We start from the raw sequence: 8,494 nt of genomic DNA on the forward strand, positions 1-8,494 counted from the left end.
TCAGGTCAAACCTTTCTAGTCTTTTCGACCACTCAAAGCGCTTTTACACTACATCTGCATTCACCAGTCACACATTCATACACTGAGCCTAAGTGCTCAAACGGAAACTAACATTCACACTCATTCATACACTGACGGAATAGCCGCCAGGGGCAAATCGGGGTTCAGTACCTTGCCCAAGGACACTTCGACACGCAACCAGGGGGAGCCAGGGAACAAACCGCCGACCTTCCGATTAACGGCCAACCCGCTCTACCTCCTGAGCCACAGCCGCCCCTAATACCATCTTAAAACTCACTTGCATTCCCTGACTTTTAACCCAGCATGAGAGTTGTGTAGTCTTGTTGTTTTATGTGTTTCTATGTGTTTTATTTCTTGTCCAGCACTTTGTAAACCTTTGTTTTTTAAAATGTGCTTGTTGGAGCCATTATTTAATTTAAATACGAAAATTTTTGATGTTGTGATTTATGAATTAGGAGGAAATGTTCACATTGTTTATTGACCTGCTCCTCCTTGATTCTGCATCTCTGGGGCGCTGATAGGTTGCCCTTAAGTAGATTATTGGCAGAGCCTGCGGATGAGTTAGATGGCGGAGAGCCAACAGTTTTCTGACCGCAGCGAATATAATATAATATGCTATGAATATCTATTATGAGGAAGCAATCAAGGCAGAGATGGGTCCTTCATTGCCAGAAATTTCTGCTTTGGAATTTATTGAAGTGGCTGCTGTACCTAAAACTCCACTCCAGACAACAGTTGGACATGTCCGCAATAGTGCTAAGCAGGCATCCAGTCCCCAACACAGAATGAATGATCCTAAAACCAGCAATGTGTCTAATGATGACTTTAGCACAGTGGTGCAAAGACAAAATGACATTGCAGAGCTGATAATCAAACAGCAGAATCTTTCCCTCCTTCCTAAAAGAGAAGTACCAATGTTTGATGGTGACCCATTATCTTACCAATCCTTCATCCATGCATTGAAACATTTAATAGAGGACAAGACTAGCAGTAGCCAGGACAGGCTCTACTTTCTTGAGCAGTTTACATCTGGTCAGGCCAGGGATTTGGTTCGAAGCTGTCTGCACATGGAAGCGAAGAGAGGACATTCAGAAGCCACACGACTGCTGAAAAAACATTTTGGTGATGAAATGAAAATTGCAAATGCTTATCTGGATAAGGCACTTAACTGGTCATCATTAAAGTAGATGACAGTAAATCGCTTCATGCATATGCCTTATATTTGAGGGAGTGTTGCAACGCCATGCAGGATTTGGACTACATGGATGAATTTGATGGTACATCTACCTTGAAAGGTATTGTCTCCAAGCTCCCGTATAAGCTCAGATAAAGATGGCGGACCATAGCCTATGAAGCATTCCAGAAAACAAACCGACGAGCTAGATTTAAACATCTGGTTGAGTTCTTGGAGACCCAGTCTAACATCTTATTACATTCAATGTTTGGAGATTAAAGATGCAACTTCCACTCAAAGACTAACCTCAAAGAACAGAACTACCGACATGAGGGCTCTGAAAAGGGGCTTTGTTACCACTATGACAACAGCTGAAGAACACAGTACCAGACAGCAACCAGCTTTGAAATCATATCAACAGGCAATCCCCAACATTGCTACCTTGGCCTCATGCAGTTTCTGTCAAGGCAAACACGCTTTAGTGGATTGCATGCAATTCAAATCAGAGCCACATGAGAAAAGTTGAATGCTTAAAAGGAACGCCATTGTTTCGGATGCTTAAGGAAGGGTCACATCAGCAAAAACTGCAAAAGGAAACTGGACTGCCAAATATGTCAGTGGAAACATCCCACATTGCTACATATTAGTGGTGGAAACTCAAAGCACATCACTATGCAAAATCCAGTTCAAACAGAACTTAAGGAGACGGCCATCAATCGTGCACTAGTATCAGCAGATCAGTTAACAGAGGCTGGTAAGGATTGTGCACTAGCAATTGTTCCAGTTCAAGTTAAAGCTGCCAAATTTTCTAAATCTGTGCTAACCTACGCCTTTCTGGATCCTGGCAGCTCGGCCACGTTATGCACCGAGAACCTCATGGATCAACTGAATGCTAAAAGGACAGAGAACAGAGGTTGTCCTGCGAACCATGGGACAAGAAAGTTTTGTCAAAAGTCATGAGTTGACAGGACTCATGGTATTGGATGGAAGTGGATATATTAATCTACCTGAAGTATACACACAAACCAAGATACCTGTCTCAAAGGAAAACCTAGTAACCCAGTCTGATCTGGAAAAATGGCCTTACCTCAGTGGAATCCAGCTGAAATAGATTGACGCTGACATTTAAATCTTGATAGGAATCAATGTTCCTAAAGCTATAGAACCCTGGCAAATAATCAACAGCTAAGGGAAGGACCATATGCAGTCAAGACGCTACTAGGATGGGTGGTCAATGGCCCACTCAACTCTAGTTGAAGGATCTGCTTGTGAGGCAATACAACCAGGACTTTCCTGAAAAGGGATATGACGAGGAGAGAGAAATGTCATGTGAAGACAGGAGATTCATGGACCAGGCTACAAGTTCAATCATTCTCAAAAATGGACATTATGACTTACCTTTTCGGGATAAAGATGTAGTTTTGCCTAACTATGAGGTGGCAGCACAACGTACGTTGAACCTGGCCAAGAAATTCAAGAAGGATCCTGCATATGGTTCTGAGTACAAGGCCTTCATGGATAATGTACTATGTAAGGGATATGCATTAAAGATGCCGCAAGAGCAACTTCAGGAACAATGGTCGTGCGTGGTATATACCTCATCATGGGGTGTACCACAAACAAAAGAAGAAACTGACAGTTGTGTTTGACTGCTCCTCATCATACAAAAACCAAATCTCTTAATACGGAACTTCTCCAAGGTCCCGATTTGACCAACCTCCTTTTAGGCGTCCTGCTTAGGTTCCATCAGGAGCATATCGCAATAATGGCAGACATTGAAGCAATGTACTACCAAGTTAAGGTACATGAAAAGCATGCGGACTTCCTCAGATTCTTGTGGTGGACAGAAGGGGATGTTATTAGGCCACTGGAAGTGTTCAGGATGAAGGTTCACCTTTTTGGTGCTGTGTCATCCCCAAGCATCACTAACTTTGCCCTGCAGCAAACAGGTAAAGACAACTCAGACAAATACAGCATGGAGGTGCTCGATACAATCAAGCATAACTTCTATGTGGACGACTGTCTCAAGTCAGTGGCTTCTAAGAGGCAAGCAATCAAGCTCATCAAGGATCTCAGGGAAGCATGTGCCCATGGGGGTTTCACTCTGACTAAATGGGTAAGTAACAGCCAGGAAGTACTCACTACCGTTCCTGAAAAGCACAGAGCCAAATTAGTGAAGCAACGTGACTGTGACAGAGAGTAACCACCACTTGAACGAGTATTAGGTATCCAGTGGAACATCCAGAGGGACACCTTTACCTTCAGTGCTGATATCAAAAACAGAGCTCCAACCAGATGCACAATCCTTTCCATCGTCAGTTCCATCTATAACCCCTTGGGTTTCCTTTCCCCCTTTATCCTCAAAGCCAAGCAATTCCTGTGAAACCTCTGTATTGAAAAGTGTGGATGGGATGAAATGATCTCAGATGAATTGTCAAGACCCTGGCAAAGATGGATTACAGAGCTTACTCATCTGAGTAGATTTGAGGTCGACAGATGCATTAAGCCTAAGGGTTTTGGATTCGTGAAGACTGCGGAACTGCATCATTTCTGTGACGCAAGTGAATCAGGATATGGGACTGTAAGTTATCTTCGGTTCACAAATGGCATGGAAGATATTCATGTTTCCTTTGTATTTGTGTACAAATGTAGTTAAAATACATACACAACTGAACCAAATGATGTTGCCAACAGGATTGCGGTGATCCATAACTTGTCTCGAGAATGTCAGTGGAGGCATGTGAGTTCAAAAGAAAATCCGGCAGATGATGCCTCACGTGGATTACACATAGAACCGCTCCTGGATTCCACCAGATGGTTAAACAGCCCTTCAAAGGGGGAAACTGAATGGCCTGACATGCCAGAGAATCTTGCCCACATACCTCCAACTGACCTAGAGGTAAAAAAGAACATCACTGCAGATTGCTTGGACATAAACAATGCCACAAGCAACCAATCAACTACTATTCTTCTTGGAGAAGACTGCTGAGAGCTGTGGGTTGGCTGATGAAACTGAAAAAACTCCTGCTGCTTCGACTTCGGAAGACAAGGGTTCATCCGACCCACCCCAAATCGACAAATGGACAACCAGGGCATGGATTAACTGTGGATGATTTAAAGGAGGCAGAGAAGTCAATCATTTGCTATGAACAACAGCGCTACTTTAACTCAGAAATTACCCTCTTAAGGAAAGGAAAATCAGTTAAAGTGGGCTCTTTATGCAAACTGGATCCTATGATTGATGAGGACATCTTATGGGTTGGAGGACGGATAAGCAAATCAGCACTGCCAGTGAGCTTGAAAAACCCGATTATCCTTCCCAGAGACTCACATGTATCCAAATTGATCTTGCATGATATTCACCAACAAGTTGGGCACTCGGGAAGGAACCACATGCTCTCCAGATTAAGTAACAGATACTGGCTGCCTTCTGCCAGGAAAATCATAAAATGCTGTGTGTTTTGCAGACGCATGCATGCCAAGGTTGGGGAACAGAAAATGGCCAATCTACCAGAGGATCGGGTGGCACCGGATCTCCCTCCCTTTTCTCATGTGGGCATTAATTATTTTGGACCCATAGAGGTTAAGAGAGGCCAGGCACATGTTAAATGATGGGGGGTAATATTTACCTGCCTAGTGTGTTGAGCTGTTCATCTGGAAATGGCGAGCACCTTAGATACAAACTCCTGCATCAACGCCATACGAAGGTTTTATGTCGGAGAGGGCCAATATTCACCATCAGAACAGACTGTGGTACCAACTTTGTGGGTGCACAGAATGAATTAAAGTATGCTTTGGTCATGCTGGATCACCAAAGGATTCAGGATGCACTGCTGCCTGATCATGTCAATGGTTGTTCAATCCCCCATTTGCAGCACACTTTGAAGGAGTTTGGGAAAGACTCATCAAGCTGGTGAAAAAGGTACTCTTTTCCGTCCTGAGGCAGCAAACCATGGATGACGAAATGCTACAGACAGCTCTATGTGAGGTTGAAACCATTCTCAATGATAGGCCCATCACTGCTGTGTCTACTGACCCCAATGATCTAGAACCTCTAACGCCAAACCACCTGCTGCAGCTAAAGGCTAAAACCCTTTTGCCACCAGGATGACCTCTACACAAGAAGAGATGGAGACAGGTGCAATATATTGCAGACTTGTTCTGGAAGAGATGGACTAAAGAATATCTGTCGCTTATGCAGCAATGGCAGAAGTGGGGCTACACCAGAAGACATTTCAACATTAATGACTTACTAGTCATAGTGGATGACACTGCACCCAGGAACTCATGGTTTCTTGGCCGTGTGATACAGACCTTGCCAGGGCCCAAAGGCCTTGTTCGCAGTGTTCTGGTTCAAACCAAAACTAATGTGCTGCAAAGACCCGTTGATAAGCTCTGTTTACTACTCGAGGCCGAAAACTGAGCTTAAAGAAATCTGACACTTACCCCTGACTGATGCACACTCTTTCACACATGCCCTTCCCCCACACTTTGGGGGGATTCATGGGGGTAGATTCATGGTTATGAGATATATGATAAATGTGTTAATATATTGATGAATGTAATGTGCTTTCATGCAAAGTGACTCTTGGGTTAGGATATCTTATGTTTATATTTCAGATTTGTGTTCTGGCTCTGTTTAATGTTAGTATTGTAATTGTCTTGCTCAGGCTTCACCAGTTATTTAATTTAAATATGAAAACGGATGTTTTGAGTTCATTTTTGATGTTTGATGGAGGAAATGTTCACATTGCTTATTGACCTGCTCATCCTTGATTCTGTGTCTCTGGGGTGCTGATAGGTTGCCCTTAAGTAGACTATTGGCAGAGCCTGAGGATGAGCTAGATGGCCAACAGTTTCAGCTTCACAGTAGTTGTGAAAATTATGTGTTGGTCTTTTTATTTAGGTTCTTTATTTGTTTTTCGTTGTTGGAAAGTCAACCGGAGTATAGAGAAATAAATACATCAGTTAAAACGAACAGAGTATCTCCGTGCATGCTTTTGAAGTGTGTGTGTCGGCGACTCCCCAACCTGAGTCCAGGTGACTCCTCAAAAACGTTTGTCAGTCACTTCAGTGCTATATAAATAAAATGGATTGGATTGGATAGTTCACTAACTCTCCTGTCATTTCAGATTCCAGTTGCACCTCTAGCTTGATCTCACCTCACTCCCTTCAGCTGGTAGTCCCCGCCTATCTACTCACTTGCAGCTCATCATCCTCATCGGTCTGTGGTACTTATACCGGCCTCTTGCACTAGTTCCTTGCCAGATTGTCTAGAGTCTCCAGCCTAGCATTCTAGCGTACCATAGCTTAGTTTGATTATTCTGTCCTGACTGTGTCTAGACCCTTTTCGCCTATTCCCCAGACCTGTCTGCTGCCTATCGGATTTGGATTTGTTTGCCTTCTCTTGGACTGCTCACCGGGTATTGTGACCCCGCCTGCCTGACTACTTCTATAACCCCTTGACGCCGATTGTCGCGAATTCGCATCATACCTCTTCCTTGCAGACTGCAAGCCAAGATTTTTTTATTGTAAAAAAATTCAGGCGTTAAGGGAATAAACTGAACTTGCCTCATAAGTAATTTCTGTCTCTGAGTCGTGCTTCTGGGTTCATTCCTGTTTAAGTTTCTTCTGAAAAGGACTCATGTCCCTTCATTAGTGACCTCCACTGGCTACCCATTGCCTCCCGAATCAAAATCAAGTCACTAAGGCTGCATACAGAGTGACAACTGGGATGCACCTATCTACCTAAAACTCCATAATCCAAGCTTACATACCATTGCTCTCCTCCAGCGAACGCTGCCTGGCTCTGCCATCCCTACACACAAAGCATTCTCAGTCCCTGTTCTCATCTGTGACACCACGGTGGTGGAACGAGCTACCACATGCCATAAGAACAGGGGCGTCCCTCTCTAACTTCAAGATGTCAAGTGAGCCATGGCCAGAGTGCTTTGATAGCAGAAAAAAAAAAAAATTCTTGTGAGCATGTGCAAAAGTGTCCTTCAAGTAATAAGGGGGAAAAATGCAGTTAATTGGAATTGATCTTCCAATCTTCATAATGGGAGCCTTGCACAGTACCTACTGAGCTAAACATGCACGAGTATACAAGGATTTGACTTTGTTCTGGCCCGCCATATAATGGCTTGAAAAAAGTTCAGACCCCAGACTTATTTGCCGACCCCTGGCCTAAGGGTTTTCAGTGCCTAAAGATAAAGAAGTTCAATCATGCTTTGTTGCTGGATATTGTACATTCTGTGACTTTATGTAATTAACAATGTTTCCTTAATATGTTGTGAAAAAAGTATCCCCACTGCATTACGTTTTCTGTATAAAGTATTTGCAAATTAATAGCATATAAACATAATCTCTAGGAGACGGGGTTGATTCCCAAGAAACCGACTTGCTGGATTCATCCTCTTTGTCCCTGTGGGACTAATGCCACAGTAAGCTTTTTCCGATTGTTCCCAATCCTTTGCAAGATGTCTCCCCAAGTAAAGTTCATCTTTTCATGGTGGCTAGCTCATCTGTTTCAGTTCTGCTTCAGGTCATTTTTATTCTTCCAGAGCATTTTTAGACTTTTGGAATACATCTTAGGACTCAACATATAAATCACTCAACATAGACAACACAAAATGTGATGAAATTAAGACTTAAATAGCATTTTAATCCAGAGTCATATCTCAACACCTGTTGAACAGATTGTCATGAAATCTAGTACACACATTATTGTCTCTATCAACTGCAATTCCTGTGCTGATCCTCTGACTTTTCATCTAGTGCCATCATCAGGTCAAAAAATGAATGTGTCCACTACAATAAGATGCACAACATGGTAAACATAATCATGTTAGCATTGTCACTGTGAGCATTTTGATATTAAATGACATGGTGAGCTTGACAGCTGGCTTTTCTGTACACTCTTAGTCTTGTTTGTTGAGAACCTTCATCATTAAAGTTTAAACTTTGTGAACCAGTTGCAACTTCACAAAATGAAAGCAGAGTTACACACAAAGTTAAAAGCACGTCTTAAATCCTATCAAACTGATTTCTAAATTGTGAGTTGTATGCATTTCAGTCAGAGGAACTGTGAGTTGAAACATGCATATACAACATGCACAACTTATTGTTTGCTATACAGTTTGTGCATGATGAGTTTTACATTTTGGCCGCAGGACCTATTTTGTGTATCTTCAAACATCTAAAAATCACTCCTTTGATTTGAGGCAGATTCAGGCCATAAACTAGAGGGTTGTTTATGGGGGAATGATCAAATACTCTAAAGAAAAACCAACTGTGATG

Source organism: Micropterus salmoides, unplaced genomic scaffold (genome assembly GCF_014851395.1).
Source record: "Micropterus salmoides isolate LMB-PRFRI ecotype aquatic unplaced genomic scaffold, ASM1485139v1 Ms_hic_scaffold_15, whole genome shotgun sequence".
Lineage (NCBI taxonomy): Eukaryota > Metazoa > Chordata > Actinopteri > Centrarchiformes > Centrarchidae > Micropterus > Micropterus salmoides.